This window comes from Bos taurus, chromosome 12 (assembly GCF_002263795.3).
Source record: "Bos taurus isolate L1 Dominette 01449 registration number 42190680 breed Hereford chromosome 12, ARS-UCD2.0, whole genome shotgun sequence".
NCBI classification, from domain to species: Eukaryota; Metazoa; Chordata; class Mammalia; order Artiodactyla; family Bovidae; genus Bos; species Bos taurus.
Window position 1 is genome coordinate 83,385,858 of NC_037339.1, and position 26,557 is coordinate 83,412,414.

The 26,557-nt window shown below is 38.8% G+C and overlaps 1 protein-coding gene across 3 annotated transcripts in view; it reads right to left on the bottom strand.

The window, feature by feature from the left end:
• NALF1 (NALCN channel auxiliary factor 1) overlaps positions 1-26,557 on the bottom strand; it is a 610,092-nt gene that overhangs the window by 581,171 nt on the left and 2,364 nt on the right. The window lies entirely within an intron of this gene.

Below are 26,557 nucleotides of genomic sequence, written 5' to 3' on the forward strand. Positions count from 1 at the left end.
GTCTGTTTGTGCTTTTAGGAAAAGGAGTCCATCAAGGCTGTATATTATCACCGTACTTATTTAACTTATATGCAAAGTATATCATGAGAAATGTTGGGCTGAAGGAAGCACAAGCTGGAATCAAGATTGCCAGGAGAAATATCAATAACCTCAGATATGCAGATGACACCACCCTTATGGCAGAAAGTGAAGAGGAACTCAAAAGCCTCTTGATGAAAGTGAAAGAGGAGAGCGAAAAAGTTGGCTTAAAGCTCAACATTCAGAAAACGAAGATCATGGCATCTGGTCCCATCACTTCATAGGAAATAGATGGGGAAACAGTGGAAACAGTGTCAGACTTTATTTTTGGGGGCTCCAAAATCACTGCAGATGGTGACTGCAGCCATGAAATTAAAAGATGCTTACTCCTTGGAAGGAAACTTATGACCAACCTAGACAGCAAATTAAAAAGCAAAGACATTACTTTGCCAACAAAGGTTCATCTAGTCAAGGCTGTGGTTTTTCCAGTGGTCACGTATGGATGTGAGAGTTGGACTGTGAAGAAAGCTGAGTGTAGAAGAATTGATGCTTTTGAACTGTGGTGTTGGAGAAGACTCTTGAGAGTCCCTTGGACTGCAAGGAGATCCAGCCAGTCCATCCTAAAGGAGATCAGTCCTGGGTGTTCATTGGAAGGACTGATGCTAAAGCTGAGACTCCAGTACTTTGGCCACCTCATGCGAAGAGTTGACTCATTGGAAAAGACTCTGATGCTGGGAGGGATTGGGGGCAGGAGGAGAAGGGGATGACAGAGGATGAGATGGCTGGATGGCATCACTGACTCGATGGACGTGAGTCTGAGTGAACTCTGGGAGTTGGTGATGGACAGGGAGGCTTGGCGTGCTGCGATTCATGGGGTCGCAAAGAGTCAGATACATCTGAGCGACTGAACTAAACTGAACTGAACCCTGATCTATATTCCTGAGACCCCAGTCCATTTTGTTTGACATCTGAAGTTAAAGGGGGAGCATCTGTTAGGGAGTTGTTGCTCTTTAGTCACTCAGTCATGTCTGACTCTTAGAGACCTGTGGACTGTAGCCCACCAGGTTCCTCTGCCCATGGGATTTCCCAGGCAAGAATGCTGGAGTGCGTTGTCATTTCCTTCGAAGGGGATCTTCCCAAGTCAGGGATCAAACCCACGTCTCCTGCATTGGCAGGCAGAGTCTTTACCATCTGGGTCACAAGGGAAGCCCCTCTGTTAGGGAGTTCAGTTCAGTTTAGTTGCTCAGTTGTGTCCGACTCCTTTCGACCCCGTGAACCGCAGCATGCCAAGCCTCCATGTCCATCACCAACTCCCAGAATTCACCCAAACTCATGTCCATCAAGTCAGTGATGCCATCCAACCACCTCATCCTCTGTCATCCCCTTCTCTTCCTGCCTTCAATTCTTCCCAGCATCAGGGTCTTTTCCAATGAGTCAGCTCTTCACATCAGGTGGCCAAAGTATTGGAGTTTCAGCTTCAACATCAGTCCTTACAATGAACACCCAGGACTGATCTCCTTTAGGATGGACTGGTTGGATCTCCTTGTAGTCCAAGGGACTCTCAAGAGTCTTCTCCAACACCACAGTTCAAAAGCATCAATTCTTCTACACTCAGCCTTCTTCACAGTCCAACTCTCACATCCATACATGACCACTGGAAAAACCATAGTCTTGACTAGACGGACCTTTGTTGACAAAGTAATGTCTCTGCTTTTCAATATGCTGTCTAGGTTGGTCATAAGTTTCCTTCCAAGGAGTAAGCATCTTTTAATTTCATGGCTGCAGTCACCATCTGCAGTGATTTTGGAGCCCCCAAAAATAAAGTCTGACACTGTTTCCACTGTTTCCCCATCTATTTCCCATGAAGTGATGGGACCAGATGCCATGATCTTCGTTTTCTGAATGTTGAGCTTTAAGCCAACTTTTTCGCTCTCCTCTTTCACTTTCATCAAGAGGCTTTTGAGTTCCTCTTCACTTTCTGCCATAAGGGTGGTGTCATCTGCATATCTGAGGTTATTGATATTTCTCCTGGCAATCTTGATTCCAGCTTGTGCTTCCTTTAGCCCAGCGTTTCTCATGATGTACTCTGCATATAAGTTAAATAAGCAGGGTGCTAATATACAGCCTTGAGGTACTCCTTTTCCTATCTGGAACCAGTCTGTTAGGGAGAGCCACAGCTTAATCTGCATCCCTGGAAATGGATCCTGACATGAAGTATTGCATGTTGCATATGAGTGAGGGTCTTTAAGGAAAACATCTTTCTTAAAGTAGACTGGCATAAGCAATGTTCTTTATGGCTAGCAAAATAATGTAAGGTATTTTAGGCGAAGACTGTTCCTGAATGATGTAGTAGGCAGACTTCAGTAAAGCACTTGAAGCCAGAGAGGACCAACTCCCATGATTATAAACCACATCTCAGAGGGTAGTAAAGCTCCCAGCAAACAATGGACTTTTGTACCTAACATTTTCAGACAGTTTTATTGGTTTATTAGCGATAATGGAAAGAATGTATACTTTGTGATTAACTGACTTAGAAACTCAGGAATAACCTCCTTCACTCCCTGGCCTTCAAGGCACCAGCTCTTTGATGTCTGCTCAGCTGTGTCCTGCAGTGAGATACACTTCCTGTAGTCTGCTGCAAGCTCCTCGTGTCTCTCACCTCTCTCACCGACAGTCAGTGTTTCCTTGACTGAGTTGCCTGGGGATCTTACTAATGCGCACATGTATACCCGGAGGCATGATTAAAATGCAGATTCCAATGCAGGACCCAAGACTCCATTTCTAACGCGCTCCAGTCAGGGCTATGCTGCTGATGTACAGACACACTCTGGGCGTCAGAGAGTCCCGGACACGTCTCTGCCGTTTACACACGTAGGCCTTGCTGGCTTCAGGTTTCGGTTGCGATACGGGATCGTCTGAGTAGGCTCTCCAAAGCCACACATGGGACCTGGACATCCCCTGGAGTAGCAGTAGCCATGTTATATTGCAATTATCCATTTGTGTGTCTAAGTCTTATTTGTCTTTGTCACCCAGTACCTAAGAGAGTATGCCTACCTACAGTGGGATCGATACACATATGTTTAATTGATAAATGACTCATTATTTTAATCTACAATTCAAAATTGTACCTTACTAATATTATAAATTAAACGTACCAGTAATGGACTTTAAACTCTGAATGTCAAATTATGAATGCCAAGGGTCTGCTAAAACAAAGGCAAGCGGGGTGTGAGCCAGCCTCACTGGTACGACGGTTACAAAGACCGCACAACCGCAACGCAAAACACGGTCCATTCCACGTCTCTGAATCCTAGCCATGTCCTGGAAACTCGCTGGAAACACGGAAGTTTTCAGGTCCAGAATACTAGTCCAGACTTGGTATTTTAACAAGATTCCCCAAAGGTAAACGGAACCCACTGTAATTCCCTGTTTCGGCTCTGTTTTCCATCAGGTACACACTACAACTTCTAAGGGGCACACGGAAGACCTCCGTGCTGCCTTCCCTGGGACAGAGGCCAAACTGACTAAAAGCCCACTAAGAAGAGCCACTAGAAACAGAAGCATCTGTGAACGCAATCAAACAAAAAGCAAATTAGAACAAACTTAAAAGCACTTTAAGACATTGGAGAGAAACCACATATTAACTGATGATCAAAAATCCTGTTTTATAAAACAGACTTTGCATCTAACATCAAATGCTTCCTAAGAGACAGTGTTTAAAAAAAAAAAAAAAAAGGTGTATTTTTAAAATTTTCTACTCACGTACTAAAGCATCAAAACATGCTTGGTCTTCACCTTCTGCATAATTAACTTTGATGTAAATTAGCAAATAAGGGACATTAATATTCATTCCCTTATCAAATTTCTAAAGGAATTCCTTTCAAAGAGTTTTTAAAATAATTAATTAGAATATAAGTGAACATTTCTTCCTCTACTATTTATGACTAGAAATAAATACAGTCTGTTGAGTAGAAAGTTGTAAGTAGTCACTAATAAAATGCATAATTAAAGAAAATCTAGAAAATCAATAACTATACAAGACACTCTTATGAAATGACCAGAAGAAAACTTAAAATGAATTCGAGCATAAATTTAAATTTTAAAAGCCAAGTAATTATGCCAGAGTTTTTTTTCTCTCTCTCTCTTTTTTTTTTTTTGCAGGATGTTAATAAGAATTTGAAAATTCATTACTATGTAGGTCATTCTTAAAATATACTTCAATGGGGTTTTTTAAGGAACAAAATATCTTGCCTCTGGATTCAATCTTATTAAAAGAATATTCAACAATAACTATAACTGAATTCAACATCCAGTTCTCATTGCAGACTAGTTCTTCATACTTCATCTTCTTTTCATTCATCACAAACCATTAAAATACCTTCAGTCCTTTAATAAAGCTAATCATAATACAGTAATTACATGAATCATGCTTTGATTTGAAGAAATCCAAACCCACTGATAGTTTGACAATAGAATGAATATACTTTGAAATGAAGACATGAGTTTGCTTAAGTTCTTTTTTCCTAATTCAAACAAGATTTTGACACTGTGATCCAGCTTGATTTCATCTCAGAATCACACAGAAAAGACCACAGCTAAATTCTGCCTGATGGTAAGAGTGTAACACAAAGATAAGTGCTTCTGGGAGTTACAGAAGATTTGCCTTCCCCACTTTCCTATGATTATGGAATTAAAACTAGGTTTTCACCAAATGGATTAAATCCAGTCAACAAATATTTAGTGAACAATTATGTACCAACTGTGCTGCAAGGATAAATAATAAAGACCTGGAGCTAATTTTACATAACACATTATTTCTAAGTCAATAATTATGCATAAGACAGACGAAAAACATACATAGCTTAAGAGTCAGTTCAGAATGCCTAGGAAAATGATTCAATTTATGGAAAAAGAAAAATCCAGAGATAATCTTTTAAATTCTTGAAAGTGAAAGTAATTGTCCCTCAGTTGTGTCCCATTCTTTGCAACCCCGTGGACTGTAGCCCTCCAGGCTCCTCTGTCCATGGGATTTCCCAGGCAAGAATCCTGGAGTGGGTTGCCATTTCCTTCTCCAGGGGATCTTCCCGACCCAGGGATAGAACCCAGGTCCCCTACATTGCAGGTAGATTCTTTATTGTCTGAGCCACCAGGAAAGCCCTTTAAATTCTTAATTTTATACTAATAATTCTCATCACTTTGGCATGACCCAAGTCCAGATGAAGGATAGTTAATTCCACTGTCTTCTTTATATACCAAGATGCTGCTGCTGCTGCTGCTAAGTCGCTTCAGTCGTGTCCAACTCTGTGCGACCCCAGAGACGGCAGCTCACCAGGCTCCCCCATCCCTGGGATTCTCCAGGCAAGAACACTGGAGTGGGTTGCCATTTCCTTCTTCAATGCATGAAAGTGAAAAGTGAAAGTGAAGTCGCTCAGTTGTGTCTGACTCCTAGCGACCCCATGGACTGCAGCCTACCAGGCTCCTCCATCCATGGGATTCTCCAGGCAAGAGTACTGGAGTGGGGTGCCACTGCATATGCTTAGACTTATTTTTCAAATACTGCCCACTTCAACTTTTAACAACCAAAAGGTCTGGTCTGTGCGGTAGAACTGAGATAGCTGATGACAAGAATGGGTGGAAGCTGAGCCATGAAGAACGATAAACCTAACCTGATCCTGTTGCCCAACACCAGTCTACTCACTCCTCCACACCTGGTCCTCAATGAGTATCAATTCAGAAATTAGAGCATATGTCCAAACTTTGCTTTCCATTTTCAGCACTAAGCAAATCTATTCAGATAATTTAAATTCATAAAACCATAGTAATATAAATGGGGAAACATATTTGAGAACACTCCTCTAAATTTTGGGATTCCTTTAACCTCTGTGCTTTTGGGAGAGGACTCCAAAACATCACTATACACATCAGCCCACTCTTCTCCCACTCCCCAGAAAGTTATAATTTGCTTTCAAATTGCTTACATTTTAAAATTACATAAGGAAAAGTCTCATCTATCAGTTATATCATTTTATCTCCAGATATCATACCATCCAAAAGAATGCCACTAATAAGGTAATCTTTGGAATACTCTCCTTTTTTTTGACTAGATAATTATTTTTTAATTAATTTTTTTTACTGAAGGATAACTGCTTTACAGAATTTTGTTGCTTCCCATCAAACCTCAACAAGACTCAGCCACAGGTATACATAAATCCCCTCCCTTTTGAACCTCCCTCCCATCTCCCGCCCCATCCCACGCCTCTAGGTTGATACAGAGCCTTTGTTTGAGTTTCCTGAGCCATACAGCAAATTCGCTTGGCTATCTATTTTACATATGGTAATGTAAGTTTCCATGTTACTCTTATATTTTCCTTAAAAAAAAAAAAAGCCTCATTTTACACTTGGAAGGTAATGGCAGAGTTGGATTTAATATATAATTTTTAAAAACATACATTTAAAAGTACCAGCCATCAGCAAAGACTTGAAATATAAAAACAGATCTTCTCTGAGCCCAGATTCTCTGCATCTTATCCTTACTAGCTCTGGTAGACTGTACTGCTGCATGCCATTCTAGCTTCCTCTCTGCTCTACTGAACACAGGAATGGTCGTGTGACGCTTCAGCCAGTGAGATGGAACTGTAAGCAGTCTGTCTCACTTTTGAGCTGGACTTTTATGGTATTCTGCCTCGTTTCTTTCTGCCACAAGACTGACAATGTTCTAAGCAGCGACTGTTCTGGCAGACTGAAGTCTGCATTGAAAATGCATAACAGAAGCACTGCCAATCCACAACGACACGTACTGTTAGCGAGAAAGAAATCTAGGAGGTGTCATTGCTGTAAGTCACTGACATTTGGGGATGTTTATTAACTCAGCATAACCTGATCTATCCTGATTGATACTGCCTACTTACCTCCCAAGTCTGATTTTATACTCCCAGTCCTACACCAAGGATATTTTCACTCTCCCGAAAAAAAAAAAATACAGTAAGCAAGACATTGGAAAACCATTTTACTCAAGTAAATATGATGCGGGGCTTCCCTGGTAGCTCAGTGGTAAAGAATTTGCCTGCAATGGAGGAGATATGGGTTCAATCCCTGGGTCAGGAAGATCCCCTGGAAGAGGAAATGGTAACCCACTCCAGTATTCTCACCTGGGAAATCCCAAGGACAACGGTGTCTGGTGGGCTAAGTCTATGGGGTCGCAAAGAGTCAGACACGACTTGGTGACTAAACACACACGTGCACACACCACTGCACAGCGGTTAGGCAGGCAGAATTTGAGCCCTAGTGAGCATCGGGGACTGATGGCACAAGTTGCTCCTAGAAACATGTCTGCCATTCCAGAAAAGGTAAAAAGAACTAAGTATTCTAGTTGGGCCAGAATAGTTGAAGATAGATAGTTTTAAGGCCTCTATTCACAAAGGCGGTTGCTCTAAAGTGCCTTCATGTTTATTTCAAATCCCATTGCTGAAATCTTTAATCTGAATTTAGCATTATGGGCAGCATTCCAGACAAATGAGATTTATATGGATGACTAAATAGGCATATGAGATTACTCTATTGGTCTAAAAAAATCAATCTTATTATGGAATTATAGGTCACCATTTAGAAACTACAGGTTCTAAAATTCATTAATTTACCCTAAAAATGCATTTTAGGAAACAAATTGCATTCTTCTGAAGCATTTATGGGATATCATTCCATGAGTACAGCAAATCTCTTAAATTCTAAAAAATATTACAAGGCAAAGTTTAAAATTTAATTTCACACAGAAACAATTTTGGAAGAAGTAAGACAGACTGACAATGATCACTTTCAATTTATTTAATTAAAAGTTCACTTTGTCCATGCAGAATCAAGCCTAATAAGATTCTCCTTACATATGTGTGTGTATGTATTAGTAGCTCAATTGTGTCCAACTCTTTGCGACCCCATGGATTGCAGCCTCCCAGGCCCCTCTGTCCGTGGGATTCTCCAGGCAAGAATCCTGGAGTGGGTTGCAATTCCCTTCTCCAGGGAATCTTCCCGTCCCAGGGATCAAACCCAGGTCTCCTGCATTGCAGGCAGATTCTTTGCCATCTGAGCCACCAGGGAAGTCCCTTCTTTACATATGTCCCTGCAATAAAATGTATCTGTACCTAATAATGCTGATGATCTCCTACATTAATAGTCACACATGTATCAAATACTGATGTAGTAACAAAACAAAAATGAAGATGTATCTTGCCTGAGGGAATTTAAAAATAAATGACATTGTCTCTGCTTATCTAGAGACCAATATCTCTGAGGGACCTTAACAGTAATTGACGGTCAAACAGTCTCTAGTGTGCCACCATCCACTGTCCTGCTCTTCACGTCCTGGGGTAGCCCAGCCATCTCCCTTCAGTGTCGGGCTGCTACTGCTAAGTCACTTCAGTTGTGTCCGACTCTGTGTGACCCCATAGATGGCAGCCCACTAGGTTCCTCTGTCCCTGAGATTCTCCAGGCAAGAACACTGGAGTGGGTTGCCATTTCCTTCTCCAGTGCCTGAAAGTGAAAAGTGAAAGTGAAGTCCCTCAGTCATGCTTGACTCTTAGTGACCCCATGGACTGGAGCCTACCAGGCTCCTCCGTCCATGGGATTTTCCAGGCAAGAGTACTGGAGTTGGGTGCCATTGCCTTCTCTGTCAGTGTCGGGACTTGCTTCCAAAGAACAGAAGAGGACAAAGATGACAGCTGTCATTTTCACGATGACGTTGCATAAGACTGTAACGTCTGTCTTGCTGAGAAAATGTCCTCTTGCTGTCTTTCAAGAAGCAAGACACCAGGCTGTGGACGAGCTGAGGGAGGGCCACCTGGCAAAGAACCAAAGGCAGCGTCCCGCTGATGAGCACTGAGTACCCCAGGTCCACAGTCTGCAAGGCGCGAACCCCACCAACCACAACGCGGGTTTGGAGTCTGACCTTTCCCTGGTAAAGCCTCAGTGGAGACCCCAGCTCTGGCTCACACACCCACTGCAGACTTGCTGAGGACACATCCAAACCACGTCAGACTCGGACCTGCAGGCACTGAGAGACAATGCCATGCATCGTTTTTAGTCTAAGTTTGTGGCATTTGTTACAGAGCAATGACTAACACAGTGGAAATTCTCAACTTTGGGGCTTGGTTTTTGTTTGTTTGCAAACCAAAAATAAATAGACTTAAGCTGCTTCACTTTAAACTTCAAAAAGAAGTCAAATACAATATTATTTCAGTTTTGAAACTATCCATGAAAACTGGTAAGCACCCCATTGAATAAAATGCTTGGTAAATGACGCATGTGAGAGTTGGACCATAAAGAAGGCTGAGCACCACAAAATTGATGTTTTTGAATTGCAGTGATGGAGAAGATTCTTGGGAGTCCCTTGGACTTGGGACTCCCTTGGAGTCTCCCTTGGGACTCCCAAGGAGATCAAAGTAGCCCAACCTAAAGAAAATCAACCCTGAATATTCATTGGAAGGACTGATGCTGAAGCTGAAACTCCAATACTTTGGCCACCTGATACAAAGAGCCAACTCATTGGAAAAGACCCTGATGCTGGGAAAGACTGAGGGCAGGAGGAGTAGGGGGCGACAGAGGTTGAGATGGTTGGATGGCATCAATGCACATGAGTTTGAGCAAACTTAAGGAGATAGTGAAAGACAGGGAAGCCTGGTGTGCTGCAGCCCATGGGGTCACAAAGAGTTGGACATGACTTAGCAACTGAACAACGAAAGCACTAAAACGCTGACTGGTGCTCTCCTTCATGACGACTGTTTGCCTCTTCCTTCTCTACCCAGCATTCAGACCCATGCTCCTGACCAGCCACTTGCTCCTGATTACACCAGGCCTAGTTCTCTCTCTTGATTTCTGGCTTTTAATTCTTCCCCAAATATTCCAGATAAATTGAATGTGAAAACTTGTACAAATGATGTTTAGAAAATTCCAAAGACATGGCTAGTAGGTGCATGATACAAGAAGTGATGATTTTAATATGTGAGTGAAAATGTTACTACTTCCTCCTAAGAAAGAGTAAAAACTTGTGGCTAAGAGAGAATATCATAATAATCAACCACTTGAAAATGATTTAGGTCATAAATGCAGAATAAGTTCTTCAATTTCAAGTGGGCTAGCTATCAGTTCAGTTGCTCAGTCGTGTCCGACTCTTTGTGACCCCATGGACAGTTCACTATAAATATATAGTTCACTATAACTTGTTAGTCTTAAAAAAAAATCGAAACATGAGGATTTCAACTGAATATTCCAGATAACGCAAAAATTTCGGCAGACACATTTTGACACTTTAATTATGTGAATGGTTGTACAAGCTTCCACTTGACTCTCCACAGATGGACGCACAGTGAGACACACGGGTGACCTAGTGAAGGCAGGAGCAGCTCTTGGAGACGACTGTGCCCGTCCCTCCGTGGCACTGTCCCTGTGCAGCCTCCAACTGCATCTTTTCAGCTGTGCTGCACGCAACCTGCTCACAGGCAGCGTATCTTAACACCACATACATCAAAATTCCTCAGATGATGACCTGGCCACAAGAGTCAGTGCATGAATACTGGTTACTAAATGAATCAAATGAACTGCCAGGAGAATATGTCACAAGAACAACTTCAACTTACCAGCACTGCTAACCAGAGAGGGGGAAAAAAATTCAATAATGCATATGGGACCACATAGGTTTCTTTTATTTCAGTGTTCATTAGCTTTACTCAGTGAAACCTCTCACTTAATGGAGAATCAGTCATTCAACAAACTATTATCGAACACAGCCCCACGATCTGTTGTTGAGTAACAAACCACCAGAATGTAGTATAAAACGGCAACTACCTCAGTACAGCTAGGATTCTCTGCCTCAGGAAATCAGACATCACACACAGGGCACCTTTTCCGTCCTCTGAAGTGTCTGGTGCTTTAGAGGATTTGAAGGGCTCGTGGTGACTTAAATGCTGGGCGGAGGGCTCACCTGGAGGCTTCACTCACATGTGTGGCACCTGGCCCGGGACAACTCAAAGGCTGGGCTCAATCGAGACCATTCATGAGAAAGCCTACCCGTGGTCTTTCTATGTGGCTTGGGCTTCCTTACTGGATGGCGGTCTTGGGTTCACTGGCAGCCCAAAGCTTCAAGAATACGTGTCCTGGCGAACAAGGAAGAAACTGCATAACCTTGAATCACCTACCTTGGAAGTCACGGAGCACTATTTCTGTGCTGGTCTTTTGAATGAAGCAGTCATAATAAGCATACCTGGATTCAGAGGGAGGGCACCCTCTCAGGTAGAGAAGCATCAAAGAATCTGCCTCAATGTTTTATAACCATCACGAGCTCAGGTTTTCTTTATTTTCTTGTTTAAAAAATGATTACACAAAAAATAAGAATAAGTCATAATTCCTAGCTTAAAGGGTCGTCTCAAAATCTAACAGGAGAAACAAATGGGCAGGTACATATGTATGAAGTCAATTGCATGGATTTATCATGTAAACCATCCACATGCTGCTAGAAACTGTCTTCAAGCTAATGTTTTTGGTTATTTTCAACTTTCTTTCTTTTCAATAATCTTTGAAAATCAAGGACTGGTTCTATACTATAGCAATGTAATAGAAAACAAATATAATTGTCAAGAGTTTTAAGTAAAAGTCTTATGCTCTTTGCTTACTTTTCTGCAAAATGGGGAGAGTTGTCTGACCTACTTCAGAGAATTAAACAAATTGGGTCTAGCAGCAACCCTGGGTGCTAATTGTGAAGCACGCACACACACGATCGTAACAGGGAGGAAAACTGTCCTCCAACTTTGGGCATAGCTTTGCTGCCTGCCCATGAATCAAATCAAAATTTAAAAAGCAAAATTAATATTTACAAAGATAGAGAAATAGCTCTTCATCATTTTTTCCCTATACTTGGGTTGCTGACTGATTAACACTTTCTTCATCAGAGGGCCAAAGCAGTCACTATAGTTATATTTATTTCTATATGAATAATACAAAAAGTCCCTGAATACCCATTAGGGAGTCAGCTTCTTCCTTGTCATATTGCTAACACTCTAGCTCATTCCACACTGTGAAATGACACCGAAATGCTTGGAAAGTGGTTTTTTTAAGCCACAGTGCCAGTTTACCAAATTATAATAAATATAACTTACACAGACTGTAATACTGGCATAATTAGCAAACATTTTCCTCCCCACACACCATTGATTCTTTTTTAAAACAGTATTGAATTATGAAAAAAATTAAACATATAGAGAATTTGAAAGACTAATAACTAAACACCCATATAATCATAACATAGATTTGGCAAATGTTACCATAATTATTATACTTTTATATTTCCATCCAAACTACATCAAAGCAAGTCACAGATGTCACAATGCTCTCCTTAAGTGGAAAGTGATATTTTAAGACATTTCTCTGTCAGTTACTTAAACTTTTGGAACTATCTGACCTATCTAGGTGATTTCTCAGATGATATAACCATTGTAAAGTTTATTTTTCCAGTCTCTCAAAATTCATAAACTAATCAGCAGAACTAAACAATGATATATTTTTTCTATATCAGAATTTTTTTAATTGCTTTTCTGAAAAGGTTCAGGGATGAATAGTTATTTCTTTCTTTAAGTGGCCAGATTAAGGAAACACATCCCCACTGCAAGCTATGGAATAATTACACTACTGTTTATTACTTTTGAAACCCATAATTACCCATAAAGAAGCATGTACAAATAAAATACTGTGTTTATATTTGCCATATAAAAAGCCCTCTTGTTCAGCAACAAAGATATCAAACACCATATTTTATAAAATTAGTATTTTGTAATTATTTGACTTAGGGCCGATTGTATTTTTAAGAGAGAAAAAGTTAATTTATAAGCAAGTTAGAAGAAACAATTTCATGTTGAAATTGCAGCACTGTCCTGATTTCAAAGCTCTAAGCGAAATCTAATTTCCATTTACAGGTTGAAAGTGAGACCACTTGAAAAGAAATATTTGTTACCAAGTTGTGTTTTTTAGTAGCAGATTATGAACACAACAGTTTTAGCTTAAGAGATTTACATGCCTTTTAACCTTGTTCTCATTAACAAGTACCTAGAAAAAGAAAATCAAATATTCTCCTGGATTTTCCCTCATATTCCTTGCTTCTTTACGTTAGTAAGTACCCTGTTTATATATAAAGTTCTTACATTTTTTTCATGTCCATATATGAGTCACACATGATGAAGCATCTGATTATTTATTCTTTTTTTAACTGGGTGCGCTGTGGGATATCTTTTATCTCAGTGCCTAAATTACTATTGCCATATAATAATAGTGCTCAAGTTATCTAAGAACAGTTACCACTAAAGATCTGTTTTTAAAAGGAAATATTCATTCGTCTTTATACTATGTTTTTTTACTATAGAGCACCAAAAACTATGACAAAGTGCATTCCCAGAGGCGATGATTACAAATTAAGTTACTAAAATGTTCTTTATGGAGCATCCTTTAATAGATCTGGATGGCAAAGAAGATTAAAATAACCACTGTGATCACTCTGAGAAAATGGGTGTGTTTTCTTCAGGCCTGACACTCTTTTGGCCCCTCTGATCCACCTGCTGAAATCCAAAGCAAGCACTGGCAGCCCTGAGCATGGCCCTTCACCATTAACTGGAGAAATCAGAGGAACTGAGCTGAACAGCCTCCTGAGAAATTCTCTTTAATAATTTACTACATTAAATGCATCATATATTGTCACAGTAGAAAAAGAAGGAAAAAAAAAAAAAAAACGGGAGAATAAGAATAGGCTCAGGGCCATACAAAACAGCCCAGAATGGAGACCACATTGTACAAACAAAAATAAATTCTGATCATCAGTCACACAGGAAGTGGGGACCTGAATGACCATCATGTGTTGCCTCTGGTCTCTCTGCAGCACCTTCACCTGGTCATGTGCATGTCAAATGTCAGGCCACTAAGATAAACTAATATATTTAGATGAAGGGAAAATGTTTTTTCCTAAACAATATCTACGTGTCTCCTGCATTGCAGGTGGATTCTTTACCTGCTGAGCTATCAGAGAAGCCCAGACAATATCTATCATGAGTTAACTCTTCCATAGTTCATTTACAACAAAATCTAGTCTTGACTTGAAAAAAAAAAAGTAAGTCGTTGAGTGCCTTTAGCTATAATGTTTTCATTTTTATTAATATAAACAAGTGATAAAGAAATGCAAATTTGTACTGCTGAGTTTTTGCATTTCCCTTTCACTTTTCACTTTCATGCATTGGAGAAGGAAATGGCAACCCACTCCAGTGTTCTTGCCTGGAGAATCCCAGGGACGGGGGAGCCTGGTGGGCTGCTGTCTATGGGGTGGCACAGAATCGAACACGACTGAAGCGACTTAGCAGCAGCAGCAGCTTTTGCATTTAACTATTTAAAGTGGGTATTGTGGAAAAACTTGAACATCCATCCAATTAGAGTGCAATGCTGGAGAAACTCTAATACAGAACCTAACTTGTAGCTCAGCTGGTAAAGAATTTGCCTGCAGTGAGGGAGACCGAGGTTTGATCCCTGGGTTGGGAAGATCTCCTGGAGAAGGAAATGGCAACCCACTCGTCTTCTTGCCTGGAGAATCCCATGGACAGAGAAGCCTGGCGGGCTGCAGTCCATGGGGTCACAAGAGTCAGACACGACTTAGCTACTAAACCACCACCAACGGTCAGTGAACTTCGAGTTGGGCGCATTTGCCATGCTGCTGTCTGGACAGCACAACCGGGGCGAAGCCCAGCCTCTCTGTCCATGTTAAAACTGACTCTTTATCAGCATTTTAAAGGCTCTACCTTCATGAAATAACTGAAGATTATAAAAAATTATAAAAAATTATAAAAAATCAACCCTGCTGCCCTCAGAGAACCATTTTAGATTTTACGAAAAGCTCAAGCGCTTAATGTATGAAACATAAGGTTACAGATCTGAGGCTTACAAACATTCAAGGGTCTTGTTAACTTTCTCCAGATCTTTAAGTTATTTGCAAATAAATTATTTCTCAAAGACTAAACAAACAAAAAGAGTTTGGTCACTCTTTTAATATGCTCGCTCTTATCAAAAATTATTTAGATAAATAACTGCTTTGACTTCTTGTAGGTGAAGCAGCATATACTCGGTTGGCCTGTTCTATCCATAAAGTCATACGATCAAAAAAATACAAGGACCTAAAGATTGAATCATTTATTTTAATAATTTTAAATAGCCAATTAATTGCACAGAGAAATCAAGTCCATGACTGAGCAGCTGATAACTATGCCAGCTGAAAATAATCTATATTCATCAAAGAAGCCAAACTATGCTGACAAGGATTTTGTTTACTCAGACTTGAATTCCATCTCAGTGGAATTTTCAGACATAGTAAATGAAAATGAACCTTTAGTTTAAAAAGTCTAAACTTCAATGATAAGGAAAGGGCTCATTTTTTTCATAAGTGACTTCTAAATTTTCAATACATATTTAGAAAATCCATGGGGCAGATTGAACATATCTGAATCTAGTCCTAATTCGCCAGCCCTCTACAAAGCTAATCAGATGTAAGCCTCGCAGCTCCACTGACAGCTGGGTCATCTGCACTTGCCTGCGGTCTTTTTCCCCACGTGATGACACCTGGATTTTGACATGACGCCACAGCCTCAGAAAGCGCAGGTGCCCCTAACTCCTTGCTTAGCAGCCCATAGGGACCTGTCTCATTTTCACTAAGAAGAAGGAGAAATTCTGTTTTTGTTTGTTTGTTTTTAATTGTTTAAGATTCAGATTCACCTTTTTAAAAATACTTGCTTCTCTTCAGACAGACTCTCACTGCTTATCTAGGGTCACTGTGACTCCCAAGATTAAATACATCACCAGTGCCTTTTTAAATGCCTCTACGGAAAATAAGTCAAAAGTCTCTATCAGGGAGTTGACCTGCACCAGGACAGCTCTGGTCAGAAACTGATGACTGGATCAGAAGGGGACAAACTTGTCAATGGTTTCCATCAGCTCAGTGTCTAACAGTCGGGTGAGCTTTGCAGGGTGACGCCATCCTGTCTTCTCAGAGTAGCCTGGATGAACAAATGAGAGCTCCACCCATCCACTATATATATATATATATATACACACACACACACGCACTGCCCACACGGCTTGCAGGATCTCAGTTCCCCAACCAGGGATAGAGTCCAGGTCATTACAGTGAACGTCCGGAATCCTAACTACGAGGCCACCAGGAAACTCCCTCGCCAGCTACATTTTTTATTATATACCTGTTCCTTCTCTCCTCAACTTGGATATGTATGTATCCACATCTTGCAGGAACTGATGGAACAGCCATGTAAATCTAGGTGTTTCTGACTTTTAGGCCTCTGCTCTTCTCCTATACCCAGCTGCTGTAACAGAAACACTGGATGAAAGAAGTTATAATTTCTCTTATGTGCCAAAGAACTTTATGTTCTATCCACTCCTGCTGTCAGCCACCCACATTCTCCCCCTAGAAAATTAAAAAAAAAAAAAAAAACTAGATGAGCAATGATTTGCGGCAGAGTGAACACATTATAATAAAGTCAGAGGCCATGAGATTAAGAGCCAGATACTACTGGTTTGAGTTCTGTCTATGCCACACCTGTCTGTGACAATTCTGGCTCACTTCCTACGTTCTCTAAGCCTTAATTAACCCATTTGTTGAAGCAAGACCCCGGCTTCCACATGGCAATTTTTATCAAGTTAAAGAACCTTGCTGCGCCTTTTCTTTCTGAGGGTAACTGTGTACCGTTCCCAGAGCACAGCTCAGTCTTCCAGCCTACCCTGTTCAGTCTGGCGTATCTCGGTGCCCGCCACGTTGGCCTCGTCCACCAGCTGTCGTTCAAATGCTGAGGCAACCTTTAACTCTACTTCCTCTCCCCCCGCCAATTAATAAGAACACTAAGCATGGCAGAGTGTGTAAACGGAGGGGCAGAGAGGAAAATAACAGGGGCAACCGAAGCAGAACACGAAGACAAGTAGTAGAGGGTTCAGCAAAGGGCTCCAACTTTCAAAATGGAGCTTGGAGGCACAGGAGACTCTGCAGTGCCTGACGAACAACATAACAGAGAATTTCCCCCAAGATTGTTTTCACCCCAAGGTTTCCAGGAGATGGACGGTTATTACAATGGTTTCTCCATGTGTCCTCCCCCAAACGTTTGTACACGAAAGGGCTCAAGTCCCTTTGCAGTAATCTAAGAGGATCCACTGAGTCTAAAACCCAGCACATGTTAATTTTTAATCTGAAATAACAAGGGGAAAAGTCAAGCTTTAGGAATGCAACATTTTCACCCTGAATTTTTGTTTTCAGCTGAATTTTTGTTTTCCGTTTCATTCTAAAGACTCACCTTTAGTCACCTTCCCAAAGAAGCAGAAGGGATGTAGACATAGTAAAACCAGGTTTATCATGCAAAATACAAAGTCTGTTTATAAAACTCTTGTAATTGACTGTTGCTTACCAGAAAATTTACATGAGATCTCAAGTGAAGCAATTTTACTGATTTCCCCACAGCTTTCTCCCCATGGGTTTTAATGAACTGCTTCTACTTATTGGGCATCATCAAGCCCCAGGTTAGATACTTCAACATGCATGGGAGTCTCTTGATTTCTTCCCATAACTGTCTTATGAAAGAGGTGCTAGAATCCCTATTTTAAGTTATTTGCATGATGTCATATAATTAATAAGAGATGAAACTGGGAGTTGAACCCAGTCTATCCTCAATACTTCTTGTAACTATCTTACTATACTTCTCTATTAGGTTTAAAATTAATTTCTATTTTTAGAACTTTCTATCAAACATACTAAATATTTTTGAAGAAAACAGATAATGAGATAGCCATATTTAATTCCACAGACTCTATAAATATGTCACTGAACCCCAGGACAGCACATTTCTAAAGAAAATAATTCACAGTGACACATATAATTATTTATGATCTCATATTTACAGCTAATAATTATTTTCTATTATTTGAAAATGAATATTCTACTTTATTTAAGCATTTTCAAGTTAACAATTGTACTTAGTATCTGAAATTCTGAAATTAAAGCATTGTTCCTCTTTAAAATATAAACAATAAACAAAGGATCTTAGCTGCACAGCACAATGAACAAAGATAAAACCTCCCTCCTTCCCAAGAATAAGCAATAAATTAGAGCCTGTCCTCTTTCCTTTGGGATCTGGGGCCTTTGCTAATTTTTTCTGAAAGTGATACTTTCAATATCATACTCCCATCTGGGTCCCAGATCAAAAGCTACAAATATTCTAATGCTTATTTCATCATAAAATATTTATTCCTTTAAACTCACATCTTCCCGCCTTTTCATTTCCTTTTTCTTTTCACCACCGAACTTAATGAAGAATCGTTCAAACTAGTCTTTATCTCCTCAACTCCAGCTCATTCCTTAATGCATCACAATTTGACATCTCTTTCATCATTCTATTGAAGCTAGTCTTGAAAGGTTCAACAAGACTTGATTGTCAAATGCAGTGACCTATTTCTAGGCTTCATCCTACATGTTCTTTCTGAAACATAAGACACCCTTGACTGACTCTACATCCTTCTTAAAACTCCTCCCTATATTGTTCAGATCTTCACATGCTAAGGGTGCTCTCCTTTCTGTCCCCCTCTGCCCCTCCCCGCCCACCCTCCCCCATTCTCTCTCTGTTCTCATCCTCCCGTTTTCACTCTCGTTCCCTGCTTCTTTTCGGTCTCTAGTTCTGGTCCCTTTTCTGCCCAGACCCTTTAACGTTGCTCTTCCTCAGAATTCATCCTTGACATTCTCTCCACGTAATCTGTTTCTGTTAAATCATCTACTCTCTGCCCACAGCTTCCTAGATCAAACTACATCACATGTAGAGAGGAAATGCCGCACCAAAGGCCCTACTTATACGATACACTACCTACTGACATCTCCTGATGGCATCATCTCCAAGAACGGACTCCTGTCGTTTCACCAATCTCAATCCCAATGCGTTCTTCCTCCTGTATTTGCTATTTCATTCCATGCATCCACATCCAGAGTATCACCTTTCCTAAAGTCTGAATCAAATCCTTCCTCTACATGGCAACTGGTAAATTAGAACCCAGAAAAGTCTCCTGAATCTTGCTTTCTTCTCCCCTTCCATAGCCACCATAGTCATTTAGAATATTCTCTCCATCCTGGTAGCCACTAGCCACCTGGGGTTATTTAAATTTAGACTAACTGAAATGAAATATAATTTGAAATTTAGTTTCTGACATCACTTCACCCTCTTCCAAGGGTGAAGTGATTGCTGCCAGGGCTAAGTTTTGAGGAAAACAAACCATCTCAAGTAAATCACTTGATTAAAATTCCTCTCTGATATTACATCACACAGAGGATGAGATTCAAGCCCTTAGCATGGGATACACGGTTCTTCACAACTGAGCACTAATCTCTCTCCAGAGGCATTTCCTCCAGCTCTTGCCATATAGCTTACTCAATGTGTGAGTGGAAGTATGTCCCCCCAAATTTATACACTGAAGCCCTGACCCCTCAGTGTGATTGTATTCAGAAAGAGGGCATATAAAGGGCTAATAAAGTTTAGATAAATATTAAGATTTCCAACTATTGCAGATTTCAGGCAATATGTACACAATTCTCAACTCATAAACTCAACATCTTTTAAAACACTGTGGTAAAAATTGGATGGCTGTTGAAAAATGTTAGACAACAAGTGACTGTATCTCACTGAACTTACGAACTCAGTGTAAGGACTAGCACAGATTTCCAAAGTCTGCTTCCCTCCCTTCAAAACTGTATCTATATCCGCCCTCTGTGCCACTCGAAATGGAAATCTAAGTGTTCTGCTGGTAGTCATACCATTTATTCATAGTCATAACTGGCCCCCCCAACAAGACTTTATGAACCTGGAATTCTTGGCCATTCATTCCAGCTGTCTAGGACTCCCAAATTTCTGCCATCATAGCTTTCTATATCATCTATAAAACACTTTTAATGATAAATGAAAAATTAAAAAGTATTTGTGGATTTATATACTTATCTCTTCACTATTCAAGATGAACTGTGGTGTTCATTGGAAGGTCTGATGTTGAAGCTGAAACTCCAATACTCTGGCCACCTGATGCGAAGAGCTGACTCATTTGAAAAGACCCTGATGCAGGGAAAGATTGAGGGCAGGAGGAGAAGGGGATGACAGAGGATGAGATGGTTGGATGGCATCACTGACTCAATGGACATGAGTTTGGGTGGGCTCTGGGAGTTGGTGTTGGACAGGGAGGCCTGGTGTGCTGCAGCTCATGGTGTCGCAAAGAGTCGGACACAACTGAGAGACTGAACTGAACTGATTCAGTATGACTGTGATGATCATAATGAAGGGAGAAAAGAAAACACAATAAGCTGAGGAAGTGAGCTTGATCTTTAACACTACCAGCTGTTTGAGCTCGGGAGAGTTAACTTTATGTCCTCACTTTACGCATCTGTAAAATATGTGGTAGAACTTATAAAGATGGCATGATTAAATGAATTAGACTAGTTCCTGACTTCTAATCAACTCGAAAACCTGTTAGCTACTACTGAAGCTCGTCCTGGCACTTAAACTTCTGAGTGACTTCGATCATTTTCTGAGAAAACAAATACTTTGTCATGATCATATGTTTAAATCTTAGTTCAATTTTTTTTTCCCCAAATAAACTAAGTCAGTGACAGTTCAGGAGGAAAGAGACTGATTATTCCTGATGGCAGTGGAGATGCAGAGAAGTAAGACTTCTGAACTCTGGGTGTCCCATGGGACACAGGCCCTGCAAGTGAAGCCTCCAGATGCCAGGAGAGGATTCAGCCAGATGAAACCAAGAGGGCACACTGACAGGAAGAAGAGGAAATCGAGGGCTGAGGACTCACGGTTTTGAGTAGAGCCCAATTTCCTTCTCAAGAGGGGCAGAGCATCTCACATATACAATTCCCATGTATTTCTAAAGAAGTAATTATTGCATCCACCCATTCCACATACATGTAGATATACTACTACGGCTGCTAAGATCAGTAACTGAATTTAAACACTAGCAAACTTGCATTTTTTTGCAAGATTTTTTTTTTTACCATCCATAATAGCATCTACAACTTTTTCTTTTAATAAATGACTCTGTGTAGAAACAGAGAGGAAAGGTCAGCTACTAACCTTTTAACACTTTAAACACCCAAGAAGGAAATATTTTCATGCATTCTACACAACGCATAGCATAAACCATGAACTATTACCAAAGAAAGGCAGATGTGAATTCCTGTTCTCAGTTTTAAAGCATCGAAGGAATTTAAAACATTTTATTACTAAAATTTCATTATTTGGATTGTAAGGTTTTATTGCTTATTAATTTAAGGTAAAACTTAAATTTAGTGTTTCACAGCATTTCTAATCTAAACTTTAAAAAAATAAAATGTGATGATATTACAGTCCCTTCAAAACAGAACAATGATAAGATCCCTCTAAAATGAATTCCTAAATTAAGTGTGATAGCATTCTGTGTCTACTTAGCAATTTGTACCTTCACAACACTCTATGAATGTCAACTAGTTATTCCAGTATGACAGAAATAAGTAAGAGAGGAGATATGGCTCGTCACCATAATGGAGAAAGAACAATGAAAAAGAATTAGTAATTCTCTAGGTTGAATAAAGTAAATAGGTGAAGAAAGAATAAACCAAACCACATGAAATACTATGACAAGCTGAGATGTTTTCTCTTAAAACCAATGCATACTTTTGAAAAAGTCTAAATTTTAGCCATTTATACAAGCTAAAATTAGAGACAAAGTAAGGAGGCTGAGGCTCCTCTAATCAAATAGTTGATCGTCTCACAGAGAAACAATCTGATTTCTGCACTCATGCGCTCAGCCCATTAGTGAACAACAGAATAATGCCTCAGTTCTGGCTAAAAGACAGAAAATCCACAGCCAGTAGGCCCATCCTTGAATGTTCGAAGCTCCGGCCTTTTCTGCAGCCTTCTCTCCGTGTTCTTCCTCGGCACGTTCCCTAATGCTCGCACACAACTGGTTCGCATTCATCCGACTTCCTCCGCCCCGCCACAGGGTATTCGCTCCCTCTAGTCCGGTAGCCTTTACCACTTAGAAACAGTGTAAGTTCCTTTCTCATCTGTTGAACCAGTGAGGCTATTATGTATTACAGAGGCGCAGGACCTAAAAGGTCTTTCCACTTCGCTTGTCACTCAACTAGAACAGCGGTTCTCACCCTAGGCTGCACAGCGCCAGGGAAACTGGAAGAGCCCAAGCTCATGACGCCAAGTCAGGCCAATGAAATCAGAATCTCTTCGGGCTGGGCGTATTTTCAAAGATTCCCAGGATATTCTGCTGTAATGCCAAGGACCACTGATCTAGAGTAAATGTTAACTGATACTGAAGAAATATCTTTTGAGCGTAAGTCAACATAAAGCGAACGATGACATGTTTGGTGCCTAGTCAACATGAGGTCAACATAGAAGATTAAGATTGAAACGGAAATGAGGAATTGAAATTGAGGCAATAGGTCAATAATGCAAACCAAAATAGTATTGTGTTTCAAACAGCTATCTATAGATTTGTTTTTGTACATTCAATCTACTATCAAAATATATCTTGATGCATTCTGATTTATTTGTGGGACAGCATGAGACTGAGAACATTATTCGATTTTTTTTCTTTATACTTTAATTCACCTTGCATATGCAGACACCAATCTCATCTAATTAAAGTGATTAAAACCAATGTATAACAGCAATTATTAAAATTTTGTGGTTATGCCCTATATAGCTACTAATCTGACCCAGTTACAAGTCAGAATTTTTTAAAAAAATCATTCCTTGGTTTATAAAGCACCCCATTTTTATATGGGGCAAAAATATTAAAAATTAAAATCTGGTCATAAAAAGTTATGACAGTGGCTTTGACCTTATAAATGGCCTTATTAGTGGTTAAAGTGACCATCTGATGGTAAGACTGTGTGATATTGCAGAGAAGTGATTCAGTTATAAAAATATGATTTGAAAATACTACAGTGGTAGAATGCAAAAGAGGTCTATTTGCATATTCCACATTCCAGATACTGTCATAATATATACAGTAGCACTAAACTGATTACAGCAAAATATTTTATATATAATATTTAAGTGGAAAAAATTGTTATTTTATTTCCTTAAAAATCATTTTAAAATATCTACAGGATATGACACTAAAATAAATAAGAATTTTAAAATGACTTTTTGTGTAAACTACATATTATGTAACCAAATTTTACATTCTCAAACTGCTTAATGTTTTTGAGTGGTTTCTGCAAAGGATACACAAAGCTCTGAGTATCACAATTGTTACATACGAGGAACATTAGCAGAGTATTCTTCTGATCATTGTCTGTTATATAAAATATGCAATATAATTTAGCATAAAATTATGAAATAAAAGTATAAGAATGCATACATTCTTGCAGTATAAGGATTATAATCTATTCTAAGAGAATTAAAATACAGTAGTACAGTGATTTATATTAGAATCTAATCTCAAACTCACTTTGCCTGACCATCTGTCTTGAGGAATAAAACTATTAGTAATAAAAGTTTACCTGTAACATGGACATTTATATTCCCTAAATATTTGTTTTATAATATGTAATTTCAAGAATGCCTAGAAGCTAAAGAATGGCATATTAAAAAAAATCTTCATAAGAAAAACAAGTAAACAAAAATTAAGGCATTTTAATAATGTACATTGTAATTGTTTATGATTGGAAGAGTGTATTTTTTAATATTGCCAGCCATCTTGAAGACTTTCACAGATTTGTCAGATTCCTGCTGTATGTTAAAAACATTATTTAGAATAAAATGCAAAGTTCAGAGAAGAATTACTGTCATAATTTTTGCTACTTGAATGCTATAGTTTAAATGATATATGCAGAAGTTCTTGTTCTTTACCATAAATTAATTCCCAGATAAAAGTGTATATTTATTTTAAAAATTAAACCAGCTATCTCTAAGAATATTAAAAAATATTCTTGGGTGTAAATGATTTCTATTATATATTGCAAATAAACCTTTACTAAAGTAAATCCAAGCTATATTTGATCTCCAATGACTACGGGTCCAAAGCAATATGATTTGATTAAGTCAATATTAAGAGTTTTTTTTTTCGCTATAATGGGCCAAAAGTCCCTTAAATCAAGTTCAATAAAAATTAAATTTAATCCATTTTAATTGCATACCTACATGGAATGTGGCATTTTTTGTTTAATGGGAGCAATTATAAAACTAGAAGGCAATAATATGTCCTAACTTTTAAAGTTTGGGAGTCACTATATTAATCATGTAATTATACATGGGTATTATAAAGTTAATATATTTCTTCTAAAATATGAATTCTAATTATTTGTATAATTAATATTATAGCATATATCCTATATATAAATGTATAAATATATTAATAAACCATTAAATTAGATTTTTTTCATGAATATATTACCAACTCTGGAAATATAATGCATTTACTTTTAATGTAGCTTAAGGCTTTGTCATTAACCTTAAAATGTAGAAAATTTTGCATGGACTATATATCTTTAACATTGCCCTTGAAGATAGATAGACATCATTTCAAATTATAAGCATGTTTGAAATAAGTAAAAGTGTTCAGAAAGAAACTCAGATGCATTCTTCAAAGACCACCAATAGCATTTTAAGTTAAGTAATATACTTTGTATGTGGATATGATCGCAGTTTTGCAAAATCATAAAGAAGCTGTATGTTAAGCTAAGGATCTAATTAATAGATTTGTAAATTATCAACCAAGAACACACACTGAACACACCTCACCCTGGCACCCAAAATTTGAAACTGTGTGAAAACAGTTATCCTGGAATAAATGTCAAGTGTTTCTAACTGACAACCAACCAACCAAAAAATAGCTCAAGGCATCACAAGTAATAAATCCTGTTTTGTGGAGATGAAAAACTCAAATGTCTGTGTTTACTTTTCAGTATGAAGAAATGTTTCTAAAAGGAGTTAAGATTTTTTTAATGTGCTTTTTTGCATATAGCTCACAATGACTACTTTATATGAAAACATAATCCAGAAGTAGTTCCTAATATTACATGTTCATTTAACCTACACTATACCTTATAGCTATGATGATATAAGTATAAAGTTGATAATTATTTCAGGTCAAGAGAAAACTCTATATTTATTGATATATACATACATGTATAGATATTTATTATGTGAATATTCAAATAAAATAAATTTGACAGGCTTATTTAAGAATATTCTGTAGTCTGAAATGTAGACTACCTTGTGAATACTGAGCCTATGCAAACTGAAGTAACTAGAAATTTCTATGAGAGTTTACATTCAAGGAAGCAAGAAAATTCAAATTATTACAAGGGATCACTTTAAACATAAATATACTGAAACCTTTGCAAGTTTTTTACTGGTAGTAAAATTAGTAGACAGATCCATTTCCTTGCAATTCTGAGGAAACATTATCTTGTCAAAATAAATAAGTATGCAATAAATATACTAGTCATTCATTAGTAACTTCTACCATTAAGATTAGTTACCAGGCATATGGTTAAGAAGAATATATAAAAATCTTTTAAGATCCATTTATCTAATGAAGCAGCATTCCAAATTAATGCTGCAAATGCAATATCATTATCTGCAAAGAAGATACATTTCTGGTCTTAAAGAATGTTGGCAAAGCAAGCTTAGTTTTAGTTTAGCTTAGTTGTCAAAAGCACAACTAATCAATACAAGCTAGAATACAGCCCTTGAACTGTGTTCAGTTTGAGTAGGTATCCCTTAGGCCAGTTCTCTTGTGAAAGCATCACAAGAACCCTTTGATCCATACTGCCCTTGACCACACTTTTCCAGCAAGGGAGGCAAAGGAGGCTCAGTTGTGTTCCTTAGGGGAGGTTCGGGGTGTGATGAAGAGAAAGGTAGAGAGACAATATGGCGGATTATTTCTTTTGAAAAGCAATACTATTTTACTGCATTAAGAGATTACCTTTGGGACAAAACATCAAGGTTTATTGAGATTCTGCCATCATTTCTTTCCCTACTAAAAGGTCACTGCAGTATCTTCATCTTCAACGGAGCTCTTGAGCAAATCTCATTTCAGCACCATGGACAGCAACACTTCTACTAGGACATGTGCCCATGGTCACATTTGCCATTTCTTAAGAAACTTGCATACACTATTCCTTTGTGAATCAGCAAGGTTTACAGCCATTATTATATTCAACAGGAAGGGGCTGAAGATAATATATGCTATTAATGAGTTCAGTATTTTTTAGTCATGGCATTAAGCATTTGCCAATTAATACTTCCTGAGAGCATCCTGAAAATTCAAGCTAATTACATAAGGTGACTAATAAATAATCTAACACTGATCAGTTATCACCAGATACGTAATCAAAATTTTCTACTCATACTGAGCTTCTGATCAATAACTATACACATTTCTAAGAGAAAACAAGAAACTCGTGTGAGTAAATACGCTTAGGAAGGCC